The sequence below is a fragment of the Chlorocebus sabaeus genome, chromosome 21 (assembly GCF_047675955.1).
Source record: "Chlorocebus sabaeus isolate Y175 chromosome 21, mChlSab1.0.hap1, whole genome shotgun sequence".
NCBI lineage: Eukaryota > Metazoa > Chordata > Mammalia > Primates > Cercopithecidae > Chlorocebus > Chlorocebus sabaeus.
Genome location: NC_132924.1, coordinates 19,916,200 through 19,929,748, shown reverse-complemented (window position 1 = coordinate 19,929,748; position 13,549 = coordinate 19,916,200). Strand labels below are relative to the sequence as shown.

The 13,549-nt window shown below is 44.4% G+C and overlaps 1 long non-coding RNA gene across 1 annotated transcript; it reads right to left on the bottom strand.

The window, feature by feature from the left end:
* Positions 1–324: 324 nt before the first annotated feature.
* On the bottom strand, positions 325–12,616 carry LOC103226168 (uncharacterized). The gene is made up of 3 exons (XR_012090304.1): positions 12,455–12,616; positions 1,209–1,295; positions 325–488 (listed from the first exon to the last, which is right to left on the bottom strand). It is a non-coding gene; the product is annotated as an uncharacterized lncRNA (long non-coding RNA).
* Positions 12,617–13,549: the final 933 nt, after the last annotated feature.

The following is a 13,549-nucleotide window of genomic DNA, read 5'->3' as shown; positions in this document are numbered from 1 at the left end:
GTACAAAAATCCTCAGCATTAGGAATGGTCAGATACTGGAGAGAAATGGATCAGGACCTGGGTGAGAGGAGAAGAAAGTGAGTAAGTCTGGCAACATCATGGAAGAGTTGGGTTAGGAGAAAAGGGTGCAAAGCAAGGCAAAAACCCTACTAGCCCATGTATCTTTCAGAGCCAACTGCTCATGAAAGATGTCTGCACACGTCTACTTTCTTTCCCCCAATTCACACTTCCAAGAATTCCAATCTAGTTTTCTCCCCAGAGACATCTCTGATCCTGCCCTTGTCCAAACCGACTACTACATCCATACTCCAAATCCAACATTTATTTTCTTGGCCATTTTATTTGACCTCTCAGTGGCACTCAGAGCAGTTAATCATACAGTCAGCTACTTGCACTTTCCTGCGTGACTTCTCTGCTCTCCCTTCCTTTACACAGCATACCCCCTCTTGGTAGACATTGCTGGGCAGGACAATCCTGATGTTGAAAGTCTGTGGAGTTGCAAGTACAATAAAAATTACATAAAATAATAAATTTCAAATGCAGTGACATTGTATACAGATCACGGAGGTCACTGATCTAAAGTGATCCTAGATGTGAGAATGGACTGATCTCATTTCATAAAAATGTATACTTTATGTAGAGTTTAATTTAAATTATGGTGATGATATCCAATCATAGCATCTCTCATTGGGACACCCTGGGTTCTTGTCTGTACAAGGGAGAGAAAGAGGGCAGGGAGGATGTGGTCTAAGACCAACCGTATTGCTGATCTGCAGCTTCATCTGGGTAAGATGTAGCAGATGGGAGAAAAGAAAGCTCCCAGGAGGGAAGATGGCAATTCCAGGATGCCTCATATTGTCTGGACAAATGAACCTAAAGCCAAAAGATCAGCTTGATTTGTTCTGCTACAGACTTAGAGTTCTCCGAATGCACAGGGCACACAGATAAGCATCCTCCCCTGAAGCCACCATCACAAACAACCCCCTCCCCGCATCAAGAATTCAAGAATGCCCCTCAAGATCTCACTTCTATTGTATCCCTGACCTACCCCTTTTTGCTGCCTCAGGAGCCCAGCAGTTCATTTTCTTACTCAGATAAAAATTCACCCAAGTACTATCCAGTGTGGCCACATGGAGTGACATGAGGGTTCAGGAGGCCCAAGGAGGCTCAGAGCCCTGTTGAAAAGTCAGTTAATGCAGGTTTTATACCTGGCATTGTGGAGAAACCAAGCTTCGCAGATGCAATCCTAGTCACGGAGAATATAACCATGTACTTGGAGGAGACCGGTCACACATCTAAAAAAAAGGAGAATATGAGTGCAAGGGAACATCAGTAAAGCTTCAGGGATTATGAGCAAACAAGGCACAGAGATGAACAGGACACCACCCAGACAAGGGACTGGGATGGCTTCATTGAAAAATGGGACTTGAGCTGGACTTGGAGTGGCATGTAGGATTTGGAAGTGTGTTGAGGAAGGAGGAGGGATTCCAGTGACAAGGACAGGGGCTGTGCTGACCAATGGTTCCTTTGGGAGGGAGCCCCCGACTCTCCAAACATCTCCTGTCTTTATCATGTTGACCACATCAAGCAGCCTTCATTCTCTGAAGAGAAGGCTCATGTCTGACTCCATACAAGATGCAAAACTCAACACTTGTTGAATTAGGGATGGAGGAAGTCTGAGTGTGGCTTGTAGCTGGACTCCTAACAGACAAAATTGGATCTCCCCTCTCTATGACTCTGTTTTTCTCTCATTATCTCTCCTGGTGTGAGTCTGCCCTGTACTTTGTATAACACTGTTCTGGTGGAGGACACATGTTTTATATTGGAATCCATCAAAAGCACCACCTGCTTGTGACTCCTTGGGAGCCCCAACTATGCTCTCACTAGCTTGTGCATGGGATGGGATTACTAACTGTAAATCAAAAGAGAAGGCAACAGAATAATTAACCACTGACATGACCCGAGTGATAACCAGTGAGCATGGACCTAGTACTGAAACACATGAGCTGTCTATCAGACCTGTCAGGGCAGACATGTCCGAGACCAAGTTTTCACTCAGATTCTGCAAAGACTGAGCATTTAGTATTGTTTGTCTGGGAGGTCTTGTGCTGTCAATCAGCAGCACTAGAGACTGACTTCCCCAGAGAGCACACAGAAGAACATAAGCTGCCCCAGCTCTCCCTCCTGCAGCGCATGCCTTGCCCACAGCCCTGGAGATAGTCTGAATATCTCGACATCCACTATTTACTTCACTTTGTATGTAGTTTCCCCTACCTGGCAATGCAAGGGCAGTTAAAACTATTCTCCTCATTTATCTCACTTTCCCGGAATGGAAATTCTAGTCCCCGTTTCAATTGTCTACACATCATTTCCACAGGTAGCTCCACTTATACGGTGACTTCCGTCCCCAAAGACCTACTTCTGTGCACATTCTCCACTTTTGCCACCATTCGATTCCATCTGATATCTTCACTGGTGTGTATGCATGTATCTAAACATTTCCCAGAAGGAATTGGAACTGAGATATATATATATATATATATATATATATATATATATATATATATATATATAAAATATATATACACACACTTTAGACATAGTCTTGCTCTGTCACCCAGGATGGAGTGCAGTGGCACCATCTCGGCTCCTTGTAACCTCTGCCCCCTGGGTTCAAGCCATTCTCCTGCTTCAGCCTTCCAAGTAGCTAAGATGATGGGCATACACAACCACACCCGGATAATTTTTTTATTTTTGGTAGAGACAAGGTTTCGCCATGTTGGTCAGGCTGGTCTCAGACTCCTGACCTCAAGTGATCCACCTCCCTCGGCCTCCCAAAGTGCTGGGATTACATGCATGAGGCACCATAACTGTTGAGAAATTACTGCAAAGGCTTTGGACGCCCCCCTCACCCTGTAATGAAGGGCACTGTGTGAGGCTTTGCCCTCCAGGCACAAGTAATTTTCTTAATTAAATATCCTCCTGTGGGAATGCAATGACCAACATATCGTCTGAACAATAACTTAATAGGGATGAGAAAACACCTTTTAGCTAATCTACTTCTTGAACTGAAATCACAGTGTCATGTTGAAGTTGCTTCAAAGCTGGCCAAAGATTACCTCTAGGAAGAGTGTTTATAAAGTCCTGTGAAAAAGTTCAGAAGGCTTCTTGAACATTAAATGAGTCTTACAACACAAGGTTCTAATGAGTTATTGTAATTGCAAATGAACTAGAAACAGATGGATTACATTTCCTATTGAAATACATAAGGGATTGAAAATTAAAGGAAAAAAAAGAATGATTGGCAAAATACAATTTGGGGCTTGGCAAAAGCCAGCCACTTGGAATAATCATATCTAGTATGTGCCACGCCCAGAGTGTAGCCAGGTCAGCTAGAAGGGTGCTCTGTGGAAGTCCAGTGTTGAGTGGCAGATGCAGGTGAGGCCTGGGTATGTGGTGGAGATTCTGGAATGCAGCTGCCAGATGAAAAGGAGGACTAGGGACAAAAGAGGCGGAGCGGGTGAGGTAGGGCAGGGAAATGCATTGGAGCGGGTATTGGAGGAGAAAGACAGACATGGAACACAGGCAGTTGACTTTGTGGAAGAATTTGGAGACTAGAAGCCCCTTCTTCCCTCACCCCTACCCTAGCTCCTCCCACCACCACCTGCCAGGCATGAGAAAGGGTTAGCTTGTTCTTTGAAAAGGACACTGGCACCTAGAGGTGGGGCTGGGCATCCAGATGTGCTTAAGTGCGGTGACTGAGTATGAGAGGAGATTTGAATGGGGCAATGAATTACACGCAAACTTCTCCCCTGGAAAGCAGGCAGAAGAATACAATCTGAAAGAGAAGAATATAAAACATGAACATCAGATATAAACTATGAAAAATGCTTTGTCTTCAATCTTCTCCCCAAAGTTAAATAAAGCCATTTGTTGGAAGCAATGAGGTTTGCTGGGCAGATGAAACCATCCTATTTGTTGGGAGACGTTGACACCAAGGGGTTAGCTACAGAGAAAGAAAAACAGGAGGAATCCAGTCCAACTCCAGGAGGATGTGGCTTAAAGTCCAAGCTAGGTTACCACAAAATTTGGAAATATGAAAAATTTCCGTTTGCCTCTTTGTCAGGACTTTCTTTCCCACACAACTGCATTAGTAGGAAATTCTCCAGCTAAGGCCAGTCTGCCTCCATCTCTTTAGCAACATCCTTGTAAGCTTGTTATAGGCTCTCAGTCCCTCAAGTCCAGGATATTGACTAAATAAGCCATGCAGGTGTTTGGGGACCTAGCAGAACCATAGGCTAAGAAGCACCTTTGTTTGCCTAATATATTTTTTCCTTTTTTTTTTTTTTTTTTTTTTTGAGACGGAGTCTCACTCTGTCGCCCAGGCTGGAGTGCAATGGCGCGATCTCAGCTCACAGCAAGCTCCACCTCCTGGGTTCACGCCATTCTCCTGCCTCAGCCTCCTGAGTTGCTGGGACCACAGGTGCCCGCTACCACACCCGGCTAATTATTTGTATTTTTAGTAGACACGTGGTTTCACCGTGTTAACCAAGATGGTCTCGATATCTTGACCTCATGATCCGCCCACCTCAGCCTCCCAAAGTGTTTTTTTTTCTTTTTTAAAGCACTGCACACATCTTAGCCTCACAATATCATGTCACAGCTGTGTCCCCAATCCCTTTCACTTCACACTTGAAATATTCAACTGAAATAGTGGAAAAATAAAAGTTACAAAGTAACATAAGCTCTACTCAAAGAAATGATGGATAAATAAGAAACAAATGTAATTGGTCATTTCTCAAACATTTTGTGGTGACTCTGTCCTTATGTGATTCGTTTTTGGCACAGATTTCAGAATCTTTAAGGCCACTGTATTTAGGTTACATTTGATAATGTCATAACCTTATAATTAACATATTGAACATGCCATGTTTTTCTTCTACCCTGCCTAACAGCTTAGTTTGGACAAGGGAAATGTAGATAAGAAACTATTAATTATCTGCCAGAAAGGAGAAAAAAAGGCTACTTATCTTTTGGAGTAAAATAGATCTGAGCACACATAAGAATTATAACTATTTTTGCATAAAATAAATAGTCTCCTTTTGGTATTATCAAGAAGGCGTGGTGAGTTGTCATTTATCTTGTACTCCCAGCCCGCACTCTTGATCCTACTGTAACCCTTATTATTTGCAAAAGATGAAAGCAAGATCAGAATTTTGTGGAGCTGGGAATTGGACTGTAGTTTTGTTACAATAACAGTCAATGTCCTTGAAAGTGTCTCACTCATGAAGACTGGTCTATTATGATTCTCTGGTATTTGGCATTTGGTATCAAGTCCAGCTGGATGAAATTATATCTGGGAAATTATCATCTATCTGATGCCAGTCTTTGAGTGGCACCAAAGCCCCCTTCATCTGGTAGGCATTTAAAGGAAGTTCTGGAATCCTCGAGGACTTCTCAGCCCCCACTGAGTACAGTGCACTTCAGATAAACGACCTTTCAAGCTGATCTCATCTTTAAAGCTCTGGGCCTGGAGAGGAGAGGCTGAGAGATGGGCTGTCCTGCCTGAGTCACTCCTTGTGGTCAAGCCAACAGCACAATGGTGAGCTTCTGCTTTGAGAACAGGTACATACATGTGCTGTCCTGAGGACCCCTCCACTTGCTCACCCAAGTGAAGGAACCTTAGAGATGGCAAACGTGAAGAGCTGATTTATCTCTGCAGCTCCTGGGAGTTAGGAGTGGAACCGCATTTGCATCCCTCTCCAGCCAGAGAAACTGGGGGACTTTCACACTGGCCAGTTGGATATGTGGAAGAAGAAATAAAGTTCATAACTTTGGGGATGCAAAGGAAACCGTTTTCATGATTCCCCAAAAAGCTAATCACAGGAGAGTTCTGTGAAGTTGGCCAAGGGCATGCTTCGAGAATGATAGATTTAACGTTTGCTTTCTTTGGCCTGGATGTTTCCCAGAGTCTCCTTATATCTTTTCTTGATACATAATGTGCATTCTAAGGGAGGCAAGGGAGGACTGTAACTTGGCACAATCCTCCTTACATGTAAATCCCTAAACTGAAATGAAAGATTGTATGATACACTCACACAGAGAAGATGACGGGAAGGGAAATAAAGAGGGGGAAATCATCTATAAATTTTAATACAACTCTAACTTAATTTAGTATAACAGTCCTGTGATTTAATAAAGCACATATTAAATAATGAAAAAGTGCTTGCTTGAAATGGCTTTCAGTAAATATTGTCAACAATAACTGGCCTTTTCTTTATTGTCATAAATGTCCCTGCCAATACTACCAGATATGTAATCAAAGAATATCCAGAACTCCAGTTACTGCTCTGTTTTGCCACATGTGATTTGGACCCTTCAGTCACAAATATAAGATGAAGTCTATTTACAGACACCTTTCCTTTGGCAGACACTAATTAAGCATGAGAAAGATAATGAGACAACTTTGATAAATGAAGAATGAAGCAGAAACAAATGGCTCTTTCCAGGGTATTCCCAGAGCTCTGGCCTTGAAAGATGGGGCAAAGCAGGAATGTCAGGAATTGCAGGCATGAGGATGGAGGTGGCTGGAGATATTCCATACCCAGACCAGACAGCCACTGCAGAGCACCGTGTGACATAGACTGGGGAGAAACCAGAAGGTCATGGGGAACGGAAAAGCAACGTTCAGAGTCCTGGACAGAGTCCAGACCAACATCCTTCCTACTGCAGAGCTTTAGGTGGTGGACCTAAAGGCATCATGGATGCCTTTCACGACACAGATTTGGCACTCACCCTGTGTCAAGTAAGGGGCCAGGCACCAGGGGTATATGCCAGATTTCCCACTGATGGTTGAGCTCCAGGCTCTATAAGCCTACAAAGGCTGGCTCAAGGAGGCCAGCTGTGAACACTCATGGCCCTACAGGCCACCCTATGCCAACTCCAGTGCTGGCAGGTTTTCACCTCACCTGCATTATTTTCTGCCTTTGCTGTATTTTGAAAGACAAACAGAAGATTATTGAACAAATACTGAAGTAGTCATTGGGATTACAGGGAACCACATGGTCAAAGGAGGTGATGGGCGAACAATGAATCTGTGTGTCCCAGGAGCTGTCAGTGTGCACATGGCTGGTCTATAGCATGGTAAAGGTAGAGGGAGGAGGAGGGCAGTGAATGTCAGTTTATGAAGGGTGAAGGTCGTCAAAGGATTCCAATTAGGAAGCTGTCACCTACTAGCCTTCTGCTTTAAGAAGACCAGCCTGGCCGGGCGTGGTGGTTCACAACTGTAATCCCAGCACTTTGGAAGGCCAAGGCAGGTGGATCACCTGAAGTCAGGAGTTCGAGACCAGCCTGGCCAACATGGTGAAACCCTGCCTCTAAAATTAGCAGGTGTGATGGTGGATGCCTGTAATCCCAGCTACCTGGAAAACTGAGGCAGGAGAATCACTTGAACCCAGGAGGCAGAGGTTGCAGTGAGCCGAGATGGAGCCACTGCACTCTAGCCTGGGTAACAAGAGTGAAACTCTATCTCGATTAAAATTAACAAAAAAAAGAAGACCAGGCTGACTACAACCCCAGGGACAGTCAGTATCTTACACAGATCCTCTGGAATCTGATATTATAGAATTTGAGGAGCCTTTTTTAAGCAAAACAATTCAAAACCAAGAATATATAATTAGGTATAAAACTGAACACTTATTTAGAATGAGAAGATAAAACTCAAAAAAAAAAAAAATAGAAACTTTAGAATGATGATAAATACCACAACCATAGGTTAAAACATGAGAATTCCAATAAATCTCTTTTGCAGAACTCTCATCAAGGAGGAAAGAAAAATGTATGAGGCCTGTATAATTGTATACACAGCATGGCATGCTATATTCCTGAAAGGAGACAACTTCTGTTTTGACTAGCTGTCATTGAAAACAAAGTCCTCTGCTTACAATTTTACATATCTGACTTTGGAAGAATTTTCCAGAGACCAGCTTCCTGTTTTGTACATTTCAAACTTTGCTTCTCCTTGATTCTGCGTAAACGTCTGGTATCAGATGCTGCAGGACAAATTCATATCACCAGATGACGTTTGACCCTCCACTTCCTGTCACGAGGCTGGGTGCGTCAGTGCAGGGGGCCGTAGGAGTATTCCTAGAAGCCGTTCCTACACCAAGATGACTAGTAATAACTTAACTGCATTCAGAAACAACTACCAACCACAAAAATATCCCCTACTGAACCCAAACTAAATATATTCGCAACTCAGCTTCCCTTTAGCTGGGGCCCCAAAGTGCTGGTGACGACGCTGACACCCCAACAGTAGGTGCAAGGAGGGGAAGTTGAAACAGAAAGGGGAAGCGGTCTTAACCAATTATGGCTAAATATAGCTCACTTTTAATATATTTTACAAAAATATATGACCATGTGAACACATTGCAAGGCCTCCCCCCAGCTCTTAGAAGGGACCGTACAAGTGAGGCCTTGAGCTAAAGTTTATTAGTTTATTAGCTAACAGGTAGATCTTTCTCTGAGGATCCACAGATCTATCTGGTGGTCTGACTGCAGCTTAGGACCCCAATCTGGAGTAACAGTAAGTGGCTGTAGCAGCCAATGGTCAGAGGTGAGGCAGTGCCATTGTAGTGGAAGGGATACATTCGAATGGTAATTAGCAGGTGGAACCAGGATGATTACAGTTTGGAAGAGGACAGAGTAAAAAATGTGGCACCATCTAGTCTGACACTTGCCCCTCTTAATTTATCCAAAACATTGAACAACACTTGATAACTTGTGCCAGGCATAGTGCTTGCTGCCAAGCAGAGGGGAGGGTGTGTGACCTGGGCTGTGAACTCATACTGGCTGGCTCGCCTAGCATCCCCTGCCAGCCTCAGCCGCGGAGGATGTCTGTTTCTCCTCTACTCAGTCAGCAAGGGATCTTTCTCTTTGTTCTTACGAATGAGGCCACCCATTAAGATGTGTCTAGATACTTCGGCTCCCGGGTCACACCCAACTATTGCCTCCTTTTGATCCAATATATACTTTTCCCATAAACTGGTCAAAACCCAGACTTACACAGAGACAGAAAGAAGAGCATAATTTCAAATTGCAAGGGGAATGCTGGGTAAAACTCAGTTTTAAAATCTCGAATGTTTATATTTTTGGCCTGATTTCCCACTCTGAACCCCCAAATCAGTAAAAACACAAGGTGAATGCAGACAGGAAAGAGAAAGGAGAAAACATGTCAGCCAGCCCATAGGCATGACCCTGGGGCCCTGGGGGAAAAGAGAAAGCAGGCACTTTCCCAGCATTAGGGCTGCACCACCACAGCAATGATGCCCTGAGAACATGAAAGCCAGCAGTAGGGGAAACCCCACCAAACATGTGAGATCCGAAGTCTAGGGATTACTCCCCGCCAGGCAATCAATCTTTGCACAAATCTTACAGCAAACGTGCTCCTTTCACAGTAAGCCTTTGCTGCTTCTCAAACAATCCCGAAAGGAGAGTTGCTGGATGTCCCATAATGAATAAAACTGCTGATAGGAATGGAAAAAGTTTATGAAGGATTTGTAAACCCAAAATACCATATGTGGAGTCAGAACGTTTTATTTATACCTTTGCCTGATACTTCGCCCTGCGCGCACAGGATTATGGAAGAAATATATGGACGCCTGCTGGCCCAGAATTCTCTCAGGCCTTCCCCACCAGCCTGCAGGGAGCACCGCTGACCCTGGGCCAAACGTCGATCCGTAGCACAAAATTCCTTTCCAAGTTGAAAGGAAAAGTAATAGAGAGTAGAATTTAAAATAGCAAACATAGTCCCGTATATTTTGTTTCTGTTTCACTCTACAAATAAAATAAGCCTAAATGGCCTCTTTTGGCATAAGATTATAGGCTAAAAAATAAATCCACAGCATATTATATAATAAGATAAGAATAATTAAGAACAATATATTTCCTTTTAAGAATCTTGATGGATAACCTTTAAGATGTTTTGAAGGTTGTGTTCAGGCCACACACATGATAGGCAATATTTTATCTTTCTTTTTTACAAAGAAAGAAAGCTAATTTTGCTTAAAATAGAAGGAGGTCTATGGGTCTTGCCTTTACCAAAGAAATAAACTTTGTTAATCACACAAAATCATCTCTAACTATTTCAAGGAAATTAGAACAAAAGCCAAACAGGGAGGCCTGTATGCACATCCACTTGCAATGTCTGTGGACAGGGAGAAGGAGCTCAGTGGATCCTTGGTAGAAATAGCATCTTGTTTGCTGACTTTCTGTGATTCCAGAGCTCCTATGGAACCCAGAGGCTGGGCAGGGTGCACAGGATATAAAATCTACAAGGAACATAGACTTCAATTCCAGTCTGGGTTTTACCTCTACTTCTATTCAGGAGTCCACATGTGGCTTTGACCTCAGCAGATTTTCATTCCTTAAACCCTCTTTTCCATGAGTATGGAAATAGAATGAATGGGCTGCACGTAGCCAGCATCTAGGAACAGGGAAAAGAGGGTCCTTCTGCTTCAGGAGTGTCCCCTCCACTAAGAAAGGTGTAGAAGGAGCAGAAATATCCTGCACTCCCAAGCTCTGCTACCACGTGACCCTCCTTTTGGGGAGGAGCATGGCTGGAATAAGAGCAAGGTAAGAAAGTGAGACTCTACCATAAGCCAGCAATGTCACAGCTGTTTATCAGACACACTGTCTGCTTTAATCCTTGTCACAGCTCTGTGAGACAGGCGTCACATTATCCCATCAATGTGAAGTGAACAGAGGCTAGGAGACCTTAAATAACTCACCTAGATCACCTCATGTGAGGGCTAATTCTATGTGTCAGGTTGGCTAGGCCACGGTACCCAGATTTGGTCAAACGCTAGTCTAGGCATTTCTGGGAAGGTACTTTAGAGATGCAAGTAACACTTAAATGAATAGATTTCGAGTAACGCAGATGTCCTTCCATAATGTGTTTGGCCCCCATCCAATCAGTGGAAAGCTTAAATAGAACAAAAGACAGAAGTCCCAGAGGAAGAGGGGATTCTGTGGCAGATCGCTTTCAGCCTCCAGCTGCAACCCCAGCCCTTCTCTGGGTCTCCAGCCTGCTGGACCTGGCCTGTGGATTTTGGAATTACCAGCCCTCAATTATGTGTGAGCCAATTCCTTGAAATAAATCTCAATCGCAGCCTCTCTCAATCAACTGATCTATCTATCTATCTATACATCACCAATAGATAGATGTACAGATCTCTGTATATATCCTATTTCCTTTTTTCTACCTATCTTCCATCTGTCTATCTATCCATCTATCTATCTGCTATCTGTCTATCTTTCCTATTGGTTCTGTTTCTATGGAGAATTCTAACACACTTTGCCACTGCTGGACCCAGGATTCAAGTAAAATTTGGTCTGATTCCAGGGCTCATGCTCTTTTCCCAACACCTGGATGTTACCATGATTGGCTTAGACTTAACAACACGATGTTTAATCTACTCCCTCATTCATTCAAGAAATATTTATAAAGTACCTCTTGTGTCCTTGGTTCTGTACTAAATTCTAGAAATCCACCAGAAAGGTATAAACATGGCCCCTGCCCTCACAGAGCTCAGAAATGACTGCCAAGAAAGCTTGCACTTCCAATATGCAGCCAGAGTAGAAGTGGGAGAATTAGTAGATATTTAAGTTGAGACCTGGAGAGTGAACTTGAATTAGCCCAATAAGAAAGAGGAAGGTGATTCAGGCAGAAGGAATTGTGTGTGCAAAGATTCAGAAGTGAGAGAGAGTGAGAAACTGGAGGTAACCCACTAAACTTGAGGCTTTGAGGGTCCCAGGTTGAGAGGCAGAGACAGGTCTGGGAGTGAGCAGTGCCAGCTCTCCTTCTGTAGCCTGTGAGGACCTGTTCAGGCTTTGGGGTGAGAAGAAAACACTGGATGGATCACAGTCAAAGATGACTATGACTTTCTCTAAGATCCCAGCTAAAGATGACTGTGGCTGAGAGTGAGGGGAAGGTTGGGAAAGGGGAGGCAGGCGGAGGCCAGGACACCTGCTAGGTGCAGTAATTGCAGGTGACCAGGTGACTGGATTATGGGCTTGGGGACTGGGAGAAGGGGTCATAAAGAAGAAGCAATTTGGGTGATAAAGACAGTAAATGCACTTTGCGTTTGTTGAGTTAGAGATCTCTGTGTGATGGCAGGGGAGAGCCATCCAGACATCCCTCCTTCATCCCTGTTTATCTCTCTGTTCTCACTTCTCCATCCTGCTCCAGGAAACTGGAGATAGGCTGGATGACCTAATCTCCTTTGGCCTGAGTATAATCAGGGCTATGACGATATACCAGGTCCTAAATCTCCACTTGCTAAATGGAAATGAACTCTTGCCCCAAATCTTCAGCTTTTGCTTTTGCTAAGAATTTATTCAGCTGAAGACATAAATATTGTGCAAAAATATTAAAAAACATACAGGATCCTGTTACCTTCTTTTGACCAACGATGGCTCCCTGAGCACAACCAGGTCCTTCCCAGTGTGTGGCTGAAGATCTGGAATAAAAATCCCACCACCTGCAGCACGAATATGTTACATGGCCCCAGCACAGCACTGCAAGCTTCCAATGACAAGAAGGAGAATTCCAGAACCCAGCCTCTTCTGGCTTCCTCCTGGCTCCTGGCCCACCACAGAGCAGGGAGCGTCATGCCCTGAAACCTGCATTATGCTTCCAGAATCCCCAGGCTCAAACTTAACCAGGGCTTTGAGGACCACTGAGTGCATGCAGGCTCGTAAAGGATGACTCAGATAGTGTGAAACCCCGGCAAGCGCTGTCAGGGGCTAAGTGCTTTTGGCAATGGCTGAGGGGAAGCTGCCGACACAGGGGAAGAATAAGAAGTCACAGCTCCTTGGGAAGACGTGCAATCGACTTCCCCAGGGACCCTCAAACGCAGCAGTGGGGATTTTCTCGGGGTGCTTTCTATGAACCCTTCCACCCTAGGCTGCTTCCAGAGGACACTATTACCACTTAAAACCACCAAGGACTCTGTGTGTGTGTATGTATGCACGTGTGTGTGTGTGTGTATGTGTGTGTCTGTGTATGCAACATAGAAAGTAGGAAAACAGTAGACAGAAGAGAATAATTATTCCTTCCTCTTTGTCTTCTACATTAAATCTCAGCATTACATTCAGAGAACTTCCAAGATGGAATTAAAGGCAGGCAGCAAAATCATGTTTTTCTGATCACAAAACACTTTAACAGTTCGTATTTTGCAGGTGCAAGTCCTAAATTGCTCCTGATTTGTTTGCCTTAGCTTCTGGGTGGGGCCCCCATTTTCCCTGGCTCCAGCCCCTTGGCAAAGCCTCCTCTCATGCAATGTGTCTCCATGAACAACTAACTACCCAGGAATGAGTATTGCAGAGCAGGCGGCCCCTTGGCTCTGGGCCCTCCAGAATGGGGCAGTTTCTGAGAGCAGAGCCCGGAAGGCTCCCACATGGGGCTGCAAGCTGGCCTAGCCCCTGCTGGGCCCTGCCGGGAATGACCTCTCCAGGGGCACTGAGATTCTCCTGCAGCCCTGGCCAGCTG